This window comes from Podarcis filfolensis (genome assembly GCF_964270895.1).
Source record: "Podarcis filfolensis genome assembly, chromosome: W".
In the NCBI taxonomy this organism is placed as follows: Eukaryota; Metazoa; Chordata; class Lepidosauria; order Squamata; family Lacertidae; genus Podarcis; species Podarcis filfolensis.
This window is the reverse complement of record NC_139619.1, coordinates 41071497-41091675: the sequence shown is the minus strand read 5'-3', so window position 1 is coordinate 41091675 and position 20179 is coordinate 41071497. Positions and strand designations below refer to the sequence as shown.

Below are 20179 nucleotides of genomic sequence, written 5' to 3'. Positions count from 1 at the left end.
TCCTGGAGAACAGGCGAAGTCCCGGCAGACTGGAGGAGGGCAAATGTTGTCCCTATTTTCAAAAAGGGGAAAAGAGAGGACCCAAATAATTACCGCCCAGTCAGTCTGACATCAATACCAGGGAAGATTCTGGAGCAGATCATTAAGCAAACAGTCTGTGAGCACCTAGAAAGGAATGCTGTGATCACCAATAGTCAGCATGGATTTCTGAAAAATAAGTCATGTCAGACTAACCTGATCTCGTTTTTTGACAGAATTACAAGCCTGGTAGATGAAGGGAACACAGTGGATGTAGCCTACCTTGATTTCAGCAAGGCATTTGACAAGGTGCCCCATGATATTCTTGTAAAGAAGCTGGTAAAATGCGGTCTTGACTATGCTACCACTCAGTGGATTTGTAACTGGCTGACTGACCGAACCCAAAGGGTGCTCATCAATGGTTCCTCTTCATCCTGGAGAAGAGTGACTAGTGGAGTGCCACAGGGTTCTGTCTTGGGCCCGGTCTTATTCAACATCTTTATCAACGACTTGGATGATGGACTCAAGGGCATCCTGATCAAATTTGCAGATGACACCAAACTGGGAGGGGTGGCTAACACCCCAGAGGACAGGATCATACTTCAAAACGACCTTGACAGATTAGAGAACTGGGCCAAAACAAACAAGATGAATTTTAACAGGGAGAAATGTAAAGTATTGCACTTGGGCAAAAAAAAATGAGAGGCACAAATACAAGATGGGTGACACCTGGCTTGAGAGCACTACATGTGAAAAGGATCTAGGAGTCTTGGTTGACCACAAACTTGACATGAGCCAACAGTGTGACGCGGCAGCTAAAAAAGCCAATGCAATTCTGGGCTGCATCAATAGGAGTATAGCATCTAGATCAAGGGAAGTAATAGTGCCACTGTATTCTGCTCTGGTCAGACCTCACCTGGAGTACTGTGTCCAGTTCTGGGCACCACAGTTCAAGAAGGACATTGACAAACTGGAACGTGTCCAGAGGAGGGCAACCAAAATGGTCAAAGGCCTGGAAACGATGCCTTATGAGGAACGGCTAAGGGAGCTGGGCATGTTTAGCCTGGAGAAGAGGAGATTAAGGGGTGATATGATAGCCATGTTCAAATATATAAAAGGATGTCACATAGAGGAGGGAGAAAGGTTGTTTTCTGCTGCTCCAGAGAAGCGGACACGGAGCAATGGATCCAAACTACAAGAAAGAAGATTCCACCTAAACATTAGGAAGAACTTCCTGACAGTAAGAGCTGTTCGACAGTGGAATTTGCTGCCAAGGAGTGTGGTGGAGTCTCCTTCTTTGGAGGTCTTTAAGCAGAGGCTTGACAACCATATGTCAGGAGTGCTCTGATGGTGTTTCCTGCTTGGCAGGGGGTTGGACTCGATGGCCCTTGTGGTCTCTTCCAACTCTATGATTCTATGATTCTATGATTCTATGACTGGGAACAGTTGTGGACCACCGGTATGAAATTTACGGCATGTAATGCCTTAAGAGAGAATATTATGAAAATGATTTACAGGTGGTACATGACCCCAGTCAAGCTTGCGAAAATTTATCATTTGCCCGATAATAAATGTTGGAAATGTAAAGAAAATGAAGGTACATTCTTTCACCTTTGGTGGACGTGCCCAAAGATTAAGGCTTTCTGGGAGATGATATATAATGAAATGAAAAAGGTATTTAAATATACCTTCCTGAAGAAACCAGAGGCCTTTCTCCTGGGCATAGTCGGCCAATTGGTGCCAAAGAAGGATAGAACTTTCATTTTTTTTTTTTTTATAAAATATTTATTAAGGTTTTAAAAGTTTATATAAAATAGAAAAAACAAAACAAAAAACAAAAACAGTAAAAATACATACAAAACATACAAAACACATACAACAACAAGTATAATTTCAATCCCTTATATTCATAAAACTTACTTTCCCGACCTCCTCATACCTCCCCTTTCTGTATTCCAATCTCTAATTAATTCAATTCAGCAAATCCTTCCCCTAATTTCTGTATAATTTTTAACCTTTCTTTTCTTAATCACATAATCATTACAGCTTATAACCACTTAATTTCTGAATCAACATCGTTCTAACCTTCAATAATTTTACAATGTTTCCTAAGATAGTCCTTAAATTTCTTCCAATCTTCTTCCGCCGTCTCTTTTCCCTGGTCTCGGATTCTGCCGGTCATTTCTGCCAGTCCCATATAGTCTATAACCTTCATCTGCCATTCTTCCACGGTGGGTAGATCTTCTAAGGATAGAACTTTCTTTATGTATGCAACAACAGCAGCAAGAATACTTATTGCAAAGCATTGGAAGACACAAGAGCTACCCACCCTGGAAGAGTGGCAGATGAAGGTGATGGATTATATGGAATTGGCGGAAATGACTGGCAGAATCCGTGACCTGGGAGAAGAGTTGGTGGAAGAAGACTGGAAGAAATTTAAAGACTATCTTCAGAAACATTGTAAAATTAATGAATCTTAAAATGATGTTGGACTGAAAATAAGTGGCATTAGCAACAAAGTTAATAAGAATATGCAAAAATGAATTGATAAATGGATGGAAATATAGAGTTATAATATGTTAAGATATAGAGTTAGGATAAACGAAAGAGGGTAAGGATTTGCTGACTTGATTATTTAAATGGGAATACAAAAAGGGGAGGTGTGAGGAGGCCAAGGAAATAAGATAACGAGTTAGGGTTACAAAAATGGATTTGTTTTTATTTTCCTTTTCTTACTTTATGTATTTTTCTATGTTTCTTTTATTGTATTTTTTTCTTTTTATATGATCTTTTAAATTTATATCTTTGTAAAACTCCAATAAATATCTTTAAAAAAAATAAATGGAAACACAGAAGGCTAGCCATTTAGGAGGTTTGCAAAGAGGACAAGGGTGTTACGGGGTAATCTTCTAGCAAACAAGGTTGGCACAGCAGATCTGAGAGGTGGGTTTCTGCTCCCGGAAAGCCAGCCTGGAAACCAGGTTGCCAGGTGAAGGAAGAATGGAAAGATCAACCAACTCACTTGCCTTCAAAGAATTTCTGGTTGCCTGTGGCTACTGGGATAGTGCTTAGATATCAGGCTGGCTGACACATCTTAAAAAATACAAGGAAAAGGCTTTTTTTCTTTCATTAGCAAAGCTCCTTTGGGGCCCCGAATAGCTAAGCTGAGGAGGAAGTGGCTGGTATTACTTGTTTGTTCTTGGTCCTGATCTTGCCTGCCCTTGCACACTCCTGTTGTCTTTGCATATTTAACCAGCACGTCTGTTCCGATGGGAGTCCTATTCCTGCAGTTCCACATCCTTCTCTTTGGCACTTGGGCATTCGGTTCCAGGAGCTGGACCTGAGCACAGAGGCTTTCTTCTACTTGGACTCGACAAAGGAGCAAGAGTGGCTGACAGCTGTGGGAAAGGCTTTGCGTTCCAAATCCAAGTACAAGAAAGTAAGTCCAACCCCACCCATTTCTTCAGCAGCCAGACAGCTGTCAGGAGCTGGAGTGAGGAGGAGGAGGAGGAGGTCAGCAAGAAAAAACTCCTGGTGTCAGTGGTGTTTTATTCAAAAGAAGCCAACATTCTTTATTCAAAGAAACCCAAACCGTGCAGGCCTAGTGATCGCAGAAACCTTTCCCAACAGGTCTTGCCCCAGTGAGGTAGTTGTGAAGGCTGAAGGTTGCTACCCTCCCACCACTCTCTGAAGTCTCCTCCTCCCCCTGGTCCTTCCCAAGCAACCTGAGACTCTGACACCTTGCCTGTCTTTGCTCCATCCTCTTAATTTCTCTGTGTTCTGGGAGACCAGCAGGGAGGGGAGCTGATCGCAGCAGGATGGGGAGACCCCCTGGCTTCTTCAGCAGCCTGCCTGATCTCTGCCTCTTGACCCCCGCCTCAAGCCTCCACTTCTGCCTCGGATTCTGGACTGCTGTTTGCCGTAGAATCTTCCTGCCCTCCTGCCTCTTCAGTTTCCAACACCTCCTCTTGCTCACAGTCTGCTCCCTCTTCTCCCTCTGACGACCCCCCACCAGTTCCCTGGCTCTGAGCCTTCTTCCCTTGGGGGATCCCCAGTTGGTGCCACCTGCCACTCCTATCTGCATCCAGCCGGCCCAGGACAGCAAGCAATGAACAGAGCTGATAGACATCCCAGTACCTTGCATCTTCTAGGTGCAGCTGGTGCTCATCTTTGTCAGGAAGGACCAGCTCAGCCGCATCAAGGAAGTGATGAGGGAGACAGTGGGCACAGGCATCATGGGGAAGATGGGGAGTAGACCCTGACAGCGGAATTCCCCACGTCTATCTTTCTGTCTGTCTATCTGTTTTTCTAATCTCTGCCAACCAGTTCCCCCCTCTTTCCTGCTTGCTCACTAACAGCCATCTTTGCTCCGCCCCTGCAGGGTAACAAGGGGTGTGTGGCCGCGAGGTTTGTCTGCAACAATACCAGCTTCTGCATGGTCAATTCCCACCTTGCTGCCCACGTGGAAGACTTTGAGCGCCGAAACCAGGATTACAAGGATATCTGTGCCCAGATGAGCTTCCTGCCCCCTGACCAGGGTCTGCCGCAGCTGACAATCATGAAAACGAGTGCGTTTTGAGGGCTTGGAGGGAGAGAGCCTTGGCTGATGTAACTTGTTGGTCTCCGCTATCTGGAGAAGCAAACTGAGTCATGTTTCTGTAACTTTCCTGCCTGTGTGTAGCTCAGGGTAGGCAGCATTTGTTGTTGTTTAGTTGTTTAGTCGTGTCCGCCTCTTCGTGACCCCCTGGACCAGAGCACGCCAGGCCCTCCTATCTTCCACTGCCTCCCGCAGTTTGGTCAAACTCATGCTAGTAGCTTCGAGAACACGGTCCAACCATCTTGTCCTCTGTCGTCCCCTTCTCCTTGTGCCCTCCATCTTTCCCAACATCAAGGTCTTTTCCAGGGAGTCTTCTCTTCTCATGAGGTGGCCAAAGTCTTGGAGCCTCAGCTTCACGATCTGTCCTTCCAGTGAGCACTCAGGGCTGATTTCCTTCAGAATGGAGAGGTTGGATCTTCTTGCAGTCCATGGGACTCTCAAGAGTCTCCTCCGGCACCAGAATTCAAAAGCATCCATTCTTCGGTGATCAGCCTTCTTTATGGCAGGCAGCATAATGCTCTCCAAATGTTGATAGACCAAAATTCCCATAATTGCTAAGAATTGGCCTTGCTGACTGGGGCTCATGAGAGTTCCACTTCAGCAACACCAGGAGGGTGCAGTGTCGGCGATCCCTGCTGCTGCAGCTGCACCACTAAGGTTTCTACTAGAGCAGCCAGTAGAGAGCAACATAAAGCGAGTGGCAGAGATGTATTAGATTAGATTATAGCAAATGTGGGCAACTTCTCCAGTGATCGGGGTGGGAGTTGCAGTTTGTTAAGGGCAGTAAGGCGAAAGCAGAGCGGCCATTTTGCATGGAGAAGGTTCCAGGCTCAGTCACCAGTGTGTGCAGATCGGGCTGGGCATGATCTCTGCCTGAAAGCTGCTGCCAGTCCATGTAGTCAGTCCTGAGCTTGATGGGTCAATGGTCTGCCTCAATATAAGGTAGCTTCCTATGTTCCTGTGTACTACAGCAGGGTTTGGAGGGCCACAAGCGCCCTGCCCATGAATTAACGTACCAGGGGAAATTCGAAAAGTCTTTGCTGAAAGGACATCAAAGCAGGGGCCAGGTGAACCTCTTTGGGAGATTATTCTGAAAGGTCGGGTGCCATGACTGAAAAGGCCCTGCCATGCTTGAAAGAGCAGGAGTTCCCTGGGAAAGGGATTCTAGTCAGTGGAGAGGCAGTGCAAACATAAGTGGGCCTTCTTCTGGTACCCTTTTCCCAAACCTTGAAACACTTGAAAGGCCAAATGGGATGCTCTGAATTGGGCCTGGAAGCAGTTCAAGAGCCAGTCTAGTTCACAGAGCACTAGCCTAATATGATCATACTGCCCAATCCTAGTTATCAGTCTTACTACATATTGCAGGAAGTGGCAGCAGGCTGCCCCCCCGCCCCCCGACCCCGTGAGCTAGCCTGTAGCTGTGGTTGCTTTGCTTTTTTCCAGCATTGTCATCTGATCACTAAAAATGAGCTTCAGAGACTTCTGACCTACGACCAGGTGAGAGACATCTTTGTGTTATATGTGGTGGTTTAGGATATTGCCCTGTTTATTTCCTTTGTCTGGGATACCCCAGCCTAGGCTAGAGAAGCCACTTTCAGGCAGTTAGGAGCAAAGAACATAGGATGACTGCGACTTCTACAAATGCTTTTTAAGGTTGCAGGTTTGTGCAACCTGAATTAGAAGCAAGTCCCAATTAAGTTGGAGGGTTGCCTTGGAATAAGTAGGACTGCTCTGCAGTTTCCCAGTTAGAGGGCTTTCCTAGCTCAGCACACGCTCCAGATGTTGTTGGACTCCCATCAGCCCCAGCATAGCTGCTGTCCAGCAATATCTAAAGGTCTAAGGTTTCCTGCTCTAGGTTTTGCATCTGTCTGGAAAATCTGCGTTGCTCACATGTTCTTATCAGCAGATACTTCCATTAAGTCCAATTAAATTGCTGGTGCTTTTTGTTTTACATTTTTCTCTCCAAGGTTTGTGTGTTCATCATGTTGACGACCTTTCTCCCACTTGGCATAAGGATCATTGGTATTTTGTGTTGAAACAGAGGCCTGATTGCTGCACCTTATGGTGGATTTAAACTCTGTGAGCGTAGTCATGCCTTAGCCCTTTGAGAAGGATGCTGCAAGGAAGGCAAGGGGGGGCAGCCTCAGACTTCCAACATACGCAAAACCATCATAAAACATTAAAAACTTCCCTAAAGGCTGTATAGTTACTTATCTCCTTGACATCTGACGGGAGGGTGTCCCACAGGGCAGGTGCCACTACTCAGAAGGCCCTCTGCCTGCTTCCCTGTAACTTTGCTTCTCACAGTGAGGAAACCGCCAGAAGGCCCTCGGTGCTGGACCCTGATGCCTGGGCTGAACAATGGGGATGGAGACACTCTTTCAGGGCTGAGGCCATTTAGGGCTTTAAAGGTTGGCACCAACACTCAGAATTGTGCTCAGAAACGTCCTGGGAGCCAACGTAGGATGCGAAAGGATGGTTTTGCAGTTGCTCATAGTGTCGGGGTGTATTCTGGTGGTTGTTAACAGTTTGTATGGATTATTGGTACATATAACATTGCATATTGTAGGTATGGCTAACCTGTGGTCTGCCAGATGTTACTGAGCTGCAGTTCCTGTTGGCTCCAGCCATCATGGCCAGTAATCAGGGATGATGGGAATTGTAGTTCTGCAGCATTGTGAGGGCCACGTGTCTGCTGCTCCTGAGTTAGAGGATTTTCCTGTTGTGTGATGCAGCAAAGTAATTTAAGATGACATGGGGCAAAAATGCACAAGCATCCTGTACCTTTAATAATTGTGTATAAGATAGGATTTCAGCAGGTATACCCCTTTTTTTGCACTTGGCTAACCTACTAGTAGGGACGCGGGTGGCGCTGTGGGTTAAACCACAGAGCCTAGGGCTTGACGATCAGAAGGTCGGCAGTTCGAATCCCCGCGACGGGGTGAGCTTCCCTTGCTCGGTCCCTGTTCCTGCCAACCTAGCAGTTCGAAAGCACGTCTAAGTGCAAGTAGATAAATAGGTACCGCTCTGGCGGGAAGGTAAACACCGTTTCTGTGTGCTGCTCTGGTTCACCAGAAGCGGCTTAGTCATGCTGGCCACATGACCCGGAAGCTGTATGCCGGCTCCCTTGGCCAATAAAGCGAGATGAGCGCCGCAACCCTAGAGTCGGTCACAACTGAACCTAATGGTCAGGGGTCCCTTTGTTGTTGTTGTTGTTGTTTAGTCGTTTAGTCGTGTCCGCCTCTTCGTGACCCCATGGACCAGAGCACGCCAGGCACTCCTGTCTTCCACTGCCTCCCGCAGTTTGGTCAGACTCATGTTTGTAGCTTCGAGAACACTGTCCAACCTGGGGTCCCTTTACCTTTAACCTACTAGTACTTCACCTTGGTCTTCCAGCACAACAGTGGCTGTTAATAGATTCCATTGTCAGGCAACAGGGGGTCTTTTGCTTCTCTGTTGATAAGCAATTTCTTTTTGGCTTTAGCTAAACATTCAGCGTACCCAAAAGACAGCTTTTGCTGATTTCACAGAGGGAGAGATCAAGTTCATCCCGACGTACAAATTTGACTCTAAAACAGATCCTGCTTGATAGTTGAGCCTTTGTAAGTAAGTCCTCTCAAACATTCTTCTGCAAGGCTTGTTTGTTTTTCCTAGTCTGCTGAGATGCTAGTAGTGTCCTGCCTTTCCATCCTCCTGAGCAGGCTAGTAAAACATATATTTTAAACATGGCTTTCTGCTAAGCAAGCTGTTGGAGGAGGGCTAGAGTTGAGGGCTGGACGGACTTCCTTTCCTCTGCAGCCAGAATGGACACCAAGCCACAGAGGAAGAGAGAGATCCAGCTCTCCTTCACCTGCTCACTTTGCTTGCATGGAATTCCGGGTTGCCAAAGGCTGCTAGGCGAGTTGTGAAATGCAAGGCTGTGATATGTTGTCTTCCTCAAGCCATCCCTGCTCTGGAAATGTTTTGGCTCCTTTCCCCCACATTTGTCCTGATAACCAGCATCCTCTGTTTCGTGGTGTGTATAAGCGGTGTTGCAGTTCCTTGAAAGGTGCAGCAGGCTGAATGAGAATCCTCTTTGTGTCAAGGAAGTCTGGGAATTAGACTTGGTGCTCTCTCATAAGAGCATGAGAGCAGCCCTGCTGGATCAGGCCATTGGTCCATCTGGCCCAGCGTCCTGTTCTCACATTGGCCAATGAGATGCCTCTTGGGGAGCCCACAAACAGGACCTGGGTGCAACAGCACGCTCCCCTCCTCCAAGCCATACTGCTTCTCTTGGTGGAGTATGTTCTGTGGCCATTATGGCTAGTAGCCATTGAGCCTCACCATCCATGATTTGGCATATTCTTGTGGTTCTTGACAACTGTCAGAAGCCACCTAGGCCTGCTAGTTTCATTGCTCTTGCTGTGGTAATGGGGAAATCAAAAGGACAGGCGGAACATGTAGTGACGAAGCCGGAAAAGGGCAGGCTCCTTTGGGCAGCATTTCAGGTGCCAGAAAGGGTCTTTTGGATCACTGAAAAAATAGTGTCTGAACAAGAATAACGGGGCCCCTTGCTTTGGGGAAGGATCATCATTTGGTGGTGTGCCATATGCTTTGTATGCAGAGTCTCAAGTTGAAAGGCACCTCCACCTGAAAAAGGATTGGGCCACAGAGAGCTGCTGCCAGCCAGAGGAGACTTAATTAATGAATTGTGGGGTTGGAAGGGATCACGAGGGTCATCTAGTCCAACCCCCTGCAATGTAGGAATCCAAACTGGGGGAGGTCAGAAATTCATTCTGACCTGGTAGATGGCAGCTTTTGATTTCCTGACAACTCTCTCCATGAGGCAAAATGCCTGCACACCTGCAAGGTCCGCCCCTTCAGAAGTTGGACTCCCAAGCCCCATCATCTCCAGCTCTTAACCGTGGTCAAGATCACAGGCCGTGTGTGGAGCCAAAGTTGGACTGTGTGAGCCTTGTGTGTTGCCTCAGCCAGTCCAACTGTCTCCTTGCAGTGGGAAGTGCCGTGTGCCAGCATGGTGTGAGCCAATCCTCTGGAGAGGAGGCAGCGTGAATCAGCTCAGCTACCGAAGCCACATGGAATTGAAAAGGAGCGACCACAAGCCCGTCAGCTCCCTCTTCCTCACAGGGGTAAGACCTGCCCTGGCCAGGGCTATCGTCTATTCAGGGTTTTTAGTTGCCTGCTATGTGGCACCTCCTTGAATCTGGGCAGGCCCTGACCAACAACCAGGCCCCTTTCCACAGAGCTCCTCCTTGGCCAATGACTTCCGGTGCAAGGAGTGGGCAGGTTTTGGCTCTGTTAAATCCCTAGGCTTCCATTCTCCACTCTTCTGAGTACACGCTGCTCCTGCAGGCATGGCAGACCACATGGGATGAACTGTATACCTTAACCGTTGGCTCCATTCATGCAATGGAGCTTCTGTGGTACTTGGCTTGGAGCATTTGGCTTCAGCCCATTGGCTCTGGAAGTCACAGCCGCTGCCATCCTGGGGAAGCTCTCAGAGTTACAGTACTTGCCTCTTTCAGGGCTGGGAACAGGGGGGTGCATCAGGCCTTTCTGCTCTTAACTCATGCCCCCCCCTTTCAGTCCATAGCTCCAACAAATGTGCTCTGCCCCCCCCCCCCCCATAGGTGAAGGTTGTGGCTGACCGACGGTACCGGAAAGTGTTTGAGGATATTGTTCAGTTGATGGACAGGATGGAGAACGAATTCCTTCCCTCCCTGGAGGGAGGTAAAGACGAATAGGATCCTCTCCAACCCCTTAAAGAGGGTTTGCTGCAAAAAGACCAGGGGGGAAAGAAGCCCTTGGCCCATCTAGCTCAGTCTTGAGCGGTTCCCCAGGATTTCCGGGTGATCTCTCCCAGCCCTACCTGGAGATGCTGGGGATAGAACCTGGGACCTTTGCATGCAAGGCCGATGCCCTTCCACTGAGCGGCAGCCTCTTCCTCTTCCTCGCAGGCAAAGACTCCAGGGGTAGCCAGCGTGGTGCCCTCCAGATGCTGGACTACAACTCCCATCATCCCCAGCCAACATGGCCAGTGGCAAGTGCAGCAATATCTGGAGAGCCCCACGTGGACCTGTTGCATGTGCAGTCCCCTAAATGAGAGCCCGGGGCCAAGGACAAACTTCCCCCTGGAGCACGTTTCCTTGCCTCTGCTGAAGGCAAGCACTCTCTTTCCTCCCCCCCCCCTTTTGCTCTGCAGTTTCCGTTTGAGAATGTGAAGTTCCGGCAGCTGCAGAAGGAGAAGTTCCAGATCACAAACAACGGGCAGGTCACCCTCCACTTCTCCTTTATCCCCAAGCTCAGTGACAGCCAGTATTGGAAGCCATGGCTTTGCGCTGAGCCCTGCGAGGGATACTTGGAGCCCAGCGCGTCTCTCTCTGGAATCAGAGAACTGTAGAGTTGGAAAGGGACCCCAAGGGTCATCTAGGGAAGGCCTTCCTTTTCTCCTCCTCTTCCCAACCCTCCTCCCTCAAACCTTGGGAGTTTGGTAGAGCAGGGGAGGCTTAACATTTGTGGGCTGCATTGCCCCATGCTCAAGCCTCCAAGGGCCACACGTCAAAGCAGCGGAGCCCAAAGTGTAAAAGTGTGTGTGGCCAGCTTTAAACAAACACACACACACAAATGAATTGAAGCCAAACAATGCTGGAGGGTCCCCAAACACCTTTTGGCATCGCAGGGAACCAGTGAGAGCAGTCCGTCCAAAAATTACTTTTTTAAAACAATGCGTATTTTTATGTTGTGGAGGCACAAAAATATCTTGGGGAACATATACAACTAGCCAAACTTTTAAAAACTCAATGAAATGTAAACTAAAAAAGAAAGTTACATTGGGGGCGCAAAAATCCTTTCCCTTTTTATATTCTTTTGTTAGGATCACTTTCTCTTACCCTCCAGTATCCTGTCACCATCTTCTGTGCAGCTGCTGCTTTGGAGGACTAGAGAGGAAAGGGGGGGGGGGGACTGAGTCGCTTCTTCTCCTAATTCTTGAAGTTAAGGTTTCCCCCATACACCTGTGAGAACAGGATGCTGTACTAGATGGGCCATTGGCCTGATCCAGCAGGCTCGCATTGTGTCCTTCTGTTCAATTCTTCACTGTCTTCACTTTTAATTTACAGACAAGCAAACCTGGCTGTGCCAAAGAGTGTATCTACCTGACCTCCTCCCGTTTTAGGTGAGACGGTGGACATTTCCCTGGATGTGTACGTCAGCAAGGAAGAGAAGATTGAGGCTATCTTTGTCCTTCACCTTGACCGTGGCAAGGACTATTTCCTCACCATCAGTGGGAGCTACCTACCAAGCTGCTTCGGGACCTCCTTGGAAGCCTTGTGCTGGATGTCTACCCTTCCCACCCTGCTTCCCTGCTTGAAAAACAGCTGCTCTTCCACTCAGAAATGTGGGGGCTGGGGGTCCTCCGCTGCATTCCGCTTCAGCTTCTGTAGCTGTGCATCCGCTTCCTGTGTGCTGTTCATGCCCTTTGTTTGCCTTGACTGAGTCATCCCAGGTTCTGGTCCTCCCACCTGCCCTTTCGCAGGGCCACTGAACCGTGTGCATTTCCCTGCCATCTGCCCAGATACTGTTCAGCCAACGGGCTGTTTCTTTCTCTTCTCAGGGCCTGTGCCATTAACACCCTTGGTTGTCTTTTGCTCTTGCCTTCCTCCTCTGATCTCAGGGAGAAGACAGCTTCCTAGAAAAGGTAACAGTTGGTTTGCTATCCTCTAGATGTTCTTGTAGCGGGCTCAAATCAGGTACAGGCAACGCCCCGTTTACACGGGGGTTGCGTTCCGAGGTACCGTGCGTTTAAATGAAATTGCGTATATTGGGGACAGCATTGGAAAAGCCTGCAAACACCCTCTAAACTTCCGGAAGCCCTTTGGAAAGGCCTTTTGAAAACCAGCAGCCTCCCTGCAAAACTCCTTGCTCCAACTCTCCACAGGCCTGAGAGGTCGGTGCCAAAGCTCCTGGGAGGGAGTCGAGATGCTGTTTCCATGCCACTTTGCCGCTTTTGTGCTCTTGGGGGGGGGACATTTTTGCCCCTTCAAGTGCCCCTTCCAGCTTTGCGGCAGTGTGCATGTGCCTCGAAGGCACGTAAATGGAGTTGCCCTTGTCAACGATCAGCAGCTGCTCCATGCAGTGGCAGCTGGTCCCTTAGGGCAAACCAGGCACTACCCCACCAACCTCACCTGCCTGCCTTCTGACTCAAATCCAGTCCAGGTGGTGACTCTAGCTCTCTGCGTTTTTCTCTTCCCTAGCCTCAACGTGGCCCTTGTAGAACTCGGCAGAGGAGAACGGAGACGAAACCAGAATTTGCCAGCACTGCTTGTAACTGATTTTGCGCTGCTTGACTCTGGGTCCGCTTGCGATTGGCAGCACGGGAGGCAGAAAGCCCAGTCTCATGATGCAGGCGCCAGCCCCCTCTGGCCCCAAGAGCCAGTTTTCTCCTTGTTTCTGTGCTCAGCCACTGCTGCACAGGCTATGCCACTCTGGCTTACTCTTACCACCTGAGCACTGGCATTTGGGAAGCGGTAGTGGCTGCTTTGGGGTGGCTCAGGGAAATGTCACTCCTCTCGAAATCAGATATACTTGGGTGTATTATCCTAGCCACAAGGAGACAGTGGTGACTGTCAATTTGGACAGCTGTAGACATTGAGAATCATGGAGGATATGTTTATCAGTGGCTACCGGTCAGGGCTATTTCTTGCCACTATTATCACAAACCACATGCTTTTGATTACCAGTTTCTGGGGAACATGATGGACAGAGTGCTCTTGTCCCCGTGTCCCTATGGACTCCCAAGGGCATGTGGTTGGCCATTCTGGGAACAAAATGCTGATCTAACCCAGCAAGGCTCCTGTGTATTTTAGCATGCACCAGCTACTCTTGCACTAAGACTCTGATACAGTATGTGTCATTCCCCACATCAATACACTCTCTCTCTCTCTCTCTCTCTCTCTCTCTCTCTCTCTCTCGACAGGGGCGGGGAGTATTGGTGGCGGGATGAACTGGGTCCTAATCAACAGCTGCCCTGGGGATGAGGGGATCAAATTCTCCATCCTTGTCAACTCCTTTTAGTGATGGGCTGCTTGCCACTGCTGTGCTCCTAAAGCTCTCTTGCTCCCCCCTCCTCTCTTTCTCTTTCTCTTGAATGTGGTAGCTTGAGATAGAACTAACCACCCTGAACATTTCTGGAGAGGAAGATGGGAAGGAGGCAGGAGGCATGGTTCACCAGCTGCTGTGTGCTGCATTGCCCAGACAAAGTCGTGGGCTGGGGCTCCAGCTGTTGCTCAGTTTCTACCACTGCCTCTGCAACGTGCTCTAGACAAGGGGTGGTGAACATGTGACCCCATCATCTCATCATGCTGGCTGGGGCTGCAGCCCATCAACCTATGAAGGCCCATCCATGTTCTGTTGCTGTTTTTGTTACTTATTTCCTGCCCTTCACCCTAAGGTCCCAGGGCAGGTTCCAGCAATTTAAATAAAATGTTAGCCAAACCTCATGACCACAGCTGCATATTCAGTAAGCTTTTGGGTGAACTGCACATCCGGAGTGGGAGGATTACGAGCTGCATATTAATAGGGGGAGGGGGAGCTTGGATTTGGGGTGCGAGCAATTTGTTTTTTGTTTTCCCCCTTGAGATGCTTGCTGTGGCTAGGGCCGGGCAATACGTCAATATAGATATATTTTCAAATCAGCTTGAAGTCTAGATAGTGAGACTGGTTTCATAATTTCTGACCTGGCAATATATTGCAAATCATGATGTGTGTGTGTACTATGCAAAAAACACCATGTGGGGGGAAACTGTGAAGCCAGACAATGCTTCTCTAGATTCCTGCAGCCCCTGTGGACTCTGCCGGTTCAGCTTTCCCCTGCCCTCCTGCAGGGGGCAGCAGAAATCACAATGCGGGGGAAACCGTGAAGCCAGCGAATGCCTCTACATAGCTCCATCTTATTTCAGACATCGTGATATATTGGTGTATTGCAATGTTTAGCTAGTGATATATCACTGTGTTGAAAGCCAGCTATCACCCAGCCCTAGTTGTGGCCTCAGAGGGCAAGACTTGTCCACCCAGCTGGAGCAAGGAAAGAATGCATACAGGCACACATTCTGTCAGGCTCTCATGCCAGTCCCCCTTGTCATTGGACCTCCAGGAGAAGCAGTTTCTGGATATCGTACCCCAGGATGGTGATGACTCCACTGAGCGGCCAAGGAGATCTGCCTTTTGGTGGACCACCTCTTCAAGAATGCCTGCCACCAGGTGAGCTGAGGGGGACGGTACCATTGAAAGGATGGGTGTGGGCTGGAATCCAGTACCAGTTTTGGGGTGTGCAGGTTCCAAACGTCCCAATTGATTTATATCTTAGCTACCGACTCGCTCTTACAAACTCCTGCTGTGAGTATAGTGGCACCTTGGTGGAGCGGCAGCGGGTGGGACATCCAGCATACGGTCTTCCTTAGAGCGGCTCAGAAGAACCCAAGTGTTCCCAACCATTGTCTGTCTCTCCCTAGCAAAGCGGCTCTCTGAGACTGGCCACTAGAAGAAGCGGGGAATGATTTCACTCTCCCATTGCCCCAAATCAGGAGAAGGGTAGTAGGAATGCTACTGTGGAAAGCAGGCGGGATACAATTCTCAGCCCTTGCGCCAGCTCTCTTGGTGATGGGCTTCTCTCCACTGTGGCATTCCTCGACCTCACATTATGCACCCCAGGGCTGGATTGTTCTTCATGCTATCCAGGATGTACCTCATCCCTTCCGAACGCATGGGTGATACTCTGCTTCAGGAGGACCTCTTCCAGACCCCGGGGACGCAGGACGAGCTGCAGGAGATAACTGAGTGCCTGGACACCAGCATTTCCGAGACGATCCGTATCCTCTCTGGGGGACATTGTTGGGGAGCAGGGCTGCTTGGTGGTTTTCTTTCGCTCTTGGCTGGAGTGGACCTCACTTTTATATACCTGGTGGCTTAGGTTCCTAGGCCAGCCCATCCTTAAGGCTCTGGGACACAGCACAATGAAATGCCCACAGTCAAGTCCAGTCATGCATCCAAACAGCTTCACAGCTTTAACCCCCATTTGAAAACATCAGCCTGGCTAGATAGAGCAGAGGTGGGGAATCTTGACAGGCCCGCAGGCCCCACATCTAGCATCATACGTGGTGTCAAGGTAAAGACATGGCTGCAAAGGAGCTTCAAGGGTGCGTTCAATTGTTCTTTGGCAAGCAGGGTTTGTTGACCGCACTTTTGGAGTTGACCACTAGTATTTGCTGTTTGGATTGAAACCATGCCTGCAGAAGGACATTTCCTCGGCAGATCAGCTTTGCAGGCAGCTTCGTCAAGAGGGGAGGTGTGGGATAATTACAGTGGGGTGGCTCAGTTGGTAGAGCGTGACACTCTTAATCTCAGGGCTGCGGGTTCAAGGTCCACCTTGCGCCAAAAGGGGAAACTTGCAAGGTGGGCCCAGATGTATAAGGACCAAGCTTCTTGCTTTGGACCAGCCTGGGAAGGAGGCAGGCTGCAGGTAACAGGACAGAACATTTCCCTTGCCAGGCTGTCAATAGCTGGCAGTGACCACTCGGTGGCCGAAGCTCTGCTCATCTTCCTGGAGGCAGTGCCAGAACCAGTCCTTTGCTATGAACTGTATCAGCGCTGCCTTGAGTGCTCACATGACAGCCACCTCTGTTGCCAGGTCGGCCCCAGAGCCCCATCTCTTCCTGGCTGGTCTGTGGTGTGTACAGAAGCATAGAATCAGAAGGGATTTCCAAAGTCATCTAGTCCAAATGTTGCCGCGAGTAACAGGAAATCCACTAAAACATCCCTGAAAGCCAGTAAACCGGCACACTGGCAGGAGGGCTAGTCTGGTCTGGGAAGCCTTGTTAACTGCAGAGGTTGCTGATGTCTCCTTTGATAACCATCCCTCTCCGTTGTGGAGGGGGGTGGGGTGCGCACATGTTGCCTTTTTGCTTTCTGACCAGGACTTGTAACAATAGCCCACCTGTTTCAGTGAACCTCGCTTGAATTTCCAACCCAGGAAGCGGCCATATACTGGGCCATCTAGCTCAGTATTGTCGAAATTGACAAGCAGTGGCTCTCCAGGATTTCAGACAAGGGATGTTCCCTACCCTCCTGGGAGATGCTGGGGGTGGAGCCTGAGACTTTCTGCATGAAAAGCAGGTGGTTTACTGCAGAGCTATGGCCCTTCCCCCAAGATATCTCAGTTGGTAGAGCATAAGACTCTTCATCTCAGTGTCCTGAGTTCGAGTCCCACCTTAGGCATTGCAGGGGGTTCGATTAGTTAACCCTTGTGGTCCCTTCCGACTCTGCAGTTGCATTATTCCCCAAAGTTCCCAGCAGAGTTCTAGTCCGGTTACCATTTTAAACATTCTTTTTTTTTTTTATGCCAGGTCTAAACCTGCAAACATAACAAGTACACCGTGCTAGTGATCCATGCCCCTCCTCTAGCAAAGCTCTGCACTGAAACTCCAAACCGCCCCTCCCTGTCTTGCAGGTGATCTGCCAGTTGCCGCGGTCGCACCAGAACGTGTTCCGCTTCGTGGTGGCTTTCCTGCGGGAGCTGCTGAAATACTCTGAGAGCAACAATGTCAGTGGCAACATGCTAGGTAAGGCCTGCCTGTCCTGGCTGGGAGCTGGCCTTCCTCCTGCTCCCGCCTCCTCTCATGCAAATGTTTTCGCTTCCCTGCAGCCACCCTCTTCGCCAGCCTCCTGCTACGGCCTCTGCCCAACGTTCTGCCGAGTGCCATCGGCTTCCTCCTGGGCTTCCTGCTGGGGGTGGATGACTGCGAAAGGTGCCAAGCGTGACTGGAGACGAAGTGGGGAGGGAAGAGGCAAGGCCCAGCCTCTGTTCTCTGGTGCCTGCCCTTCCCCTTGTGCCATCTTGCCATGTGCCAGCTCCCTTCCCTGTGCTTTGCCCTTTCCACCTTTTCCTCTTGACTCCTGACACGGTTGCACACTTGGCTTTCCACATGGTTCCAGGGCATTGGCAGCAGGTTCAGGGTGCTTGGGGAGGGACCCTGTTGGAGGACAGTCATTCCCCTGCCCATCCTACTACCACCACTGCTGCTCTCAGTCCCTGCGCAGTAGTCCACGCTCTCCCCTTCTGCTGCAGCTGAGCATGTGCTACTCTTGGTGGGTACCAGGCATAAGGATTCCTGGCCTGTCCTGGGATTGCAGGACCTCTTTCTCTGTCCCCCCAGCCTTGATGCTCATCAAGAAGGGGCAGGGCAGCCACTGTGGCCCACGTACGCCTTAGCCTGCTCTCTATAGTTCAGCTATCTGTCCCCATTCTGCCAAGTAGAGTTCTAGGGTGTTCATTCTTCATGAGACACTAAGCACTGCCTAAAGGGACCAGGGAGGAGGAGGGGGCGCAGGCTGGGAAGCAGGAGGGGAGCTGAGGCAGTGGGTACAGCTGGGTTGGGTTGGGCTCCCCACCCGACCCCAAGTTCTGCAACTTTGTCTTTCTGCTTTTCTGTCCTGGGTTCCTGTACTTGGTGCACACACACTCTTAATTTATTGGGAAGCGGTTGTTTCAAAATGAAAGATCCGTTGTGCAGAGATTGTTCTGGTGTTTGGAGGGGAGCTACACTTGCCTTGGCTGGTTTCTCCACTGCTCTGAAGCTCAGCCAGACTTTCCAAATGTAGCCGCCTTGGGCCCTCGCAGCACACATGAGGGAGAGGCTGTGGAGAGGGGGTGCTGCATGGGGCATCAGGTTGTGCAGATACCATGGAATCTGACTTCGCTCTTCACAACAAGGCTTGCAGGTGCAGAAAGAGGGCTACATTGCTTCCCCAAGGTGTTTCTCAATTGCTTTCCTTCCTCATACTGCTTGCAGCTTGCAAGTTTCAGCCCAGCAGCAGCTGGCTGCGAATTATTGAATAGACTCTTGAGGGGAGGTCTGCCCTCCCCTCTCCCCATTAAGCTTTGTCTCCAGGGCTCAGTGGTAGGAGGGAGAGCAGAGGAAGAAAAAGAACTGGGCTTGGCTTGAGGGGGTTATGAGAGCATATGTGCACCTGGTGCCAAGGGATAAGGCTGCAGAACTGAGCAGAGCACACTTAAGAGCAGGAGGAGCTGAGCCCTGCTCCCGCCACCACCACCAACAGCAACTCCTAGATGTCCACTTGTTCTTCTCAAGGGAGTCCCAAAAATGACCAAAGGAGACTGGAGCTCTGAGAGCAGCTATGGAGACTGCAGAGTCTGGATGGGAGCTCTTTTATTACTTATTTTCATTTGAAGTGGGATGGAGTGGAGGCTAGATGGATCACTTTGAGGGGTGGGGAAGCAGGTGCTGAGCAGTGGAACGGGATTGGGAACTTCCCCCTTCCCCACTGAAATAATCCAACTGGGCACCCTAGGAATTGGCAGGGCCAACCTGCGCATGAGGCGTTGCGAGGCCATTGGCTCAAGGGGGGGCAGATCAAGGTCCATAGAGCACCATGCTTGCAGCCATGCCACTATTGTGACCACGGTCAGGCCCTTGTGAGGGTTTCGCCAACACAACCTGCTCCTCTCCAGCCTCCTTTCCTAAAGGAGAAGCAGAGGCAAGGCTCAGGGTGTTTCTGCCTCAAGCAAGAACATCCTCAGCTGGTCCTGGCAGTGGACATTAGAAATTGCTTTCGATATGAAAAAGAGTGGAATGCAGGAAAGTGGGGGGAGGGGAGTGTGTTAAAGGAAAAGGGAGGAGTTTTCCAAACTAAAATGGGGGTTGAAGACAGAGCTCGATTGAGTCACAAAAGGGGCTTCTGCCAGCCCAGTGGAATTTCCGGCTCCCCACATCCCAGTGTCTTAAAACACAAGAAGAGCTTGGGGAGTCAATTTTGTGCATAAGGTAGATGTTTGGCATGGTCTGTCCTTGATGTAAAAAGAGGATCCTTTCAATATTTACTTTGGTGAACTACAGCTCCCACAACAACAACTCTGAAGGTGACGCAGATGTTCAGAGCGGGGTGCTGATAATGCCAAGGTCCTAAGTTTGATCCCTGTATAGGCCAACTGCATTATTCCTGCATTGTAGGGGATTGAACTAGATCAGTGGTTCCTAATTGGCTAATTACTGAGGACCCCTTATTTTTCAAAAGCCAAGCCGCAGACCCCCTACTTTTGAAAAAATTGATAACTCTATGGTAGTTACCTCTGCAAAGCAATTTTTTGAACAAAATGTGGGGTAATAAGCAAAGGATTTTAGGTATACTAAAAACAACAAGACCACCCATAAAATGTATGCTATTGCCATGCCAATATGAGAGAAAATTAGTTGGAGGGAGGCAAGGGATGGGGCCACGGACCCCTGATTGGGAATAACGGAACTAGATGGTCCTCGGTGTCCCTTCCAACTCCACAATTCTATGATCCTGTGTCTTAAACACAAATCTTGAGGAATAGTGTGTGTGTGTCTGTGTGTTTTTCTGTCTGAACTTTCCCAGCCTTTGCTTTATTCTGATTTGCGCTTGCGTCCCTACTCCCCACGTGTAGAATTGCTATACCTTGGGATTTTCCTGGACATTCAAGCGTTTCCCGCATGGACACTTGTTTCCAACGGCCAAATCCCGGCGGAT

General features: G+C 49.7%; 1 pseudogene across 1 annotated transcript in view; it reads left to right on the top strand.

Moving 5' to 3' along the window:
• Positions 1-17428, top strand: part of LOC310753746 (inositol polyphosphate 5-phosphatase OCRL-like) — a 68478-nt pseudogene extending 51050 nt beyond the window's left edge. Inside the window, exons 2-16 of the transcript in view lie at positions 3350-3457; positions 4170-4269; positions 4377-4588; positions 6074-6112; positions 8100-8203; positions 9609-9744; positions 10246-10335; positions 10830-10983; positions 11790-11999; positions 12288-12311; positions 14766-14872; positions 15396-15480; positions 16171-16298; positions 17118-17229; positions 17313-17428. The product of the transcript in view is annotated as an inositol polyphosphate 5-phosphatase OCRL-like (transcript). The remainder of the gene's footprint in view (positions 1-3349; positions 3458-4169; positions 4270-4376; positions 4589-6073; positions 6113-8099; positions 8204-9608; positions 9745-10245; positions 10336-10829; positions 10984-11789; positions 12000-12287; positions 12312-14765; positions 14873-15395; positions 15481-16170; positions 16299-17117; positions 17230-17312) is intronic.
• Positions 17429-20179: the final 2751 nt, after the last annotated feature.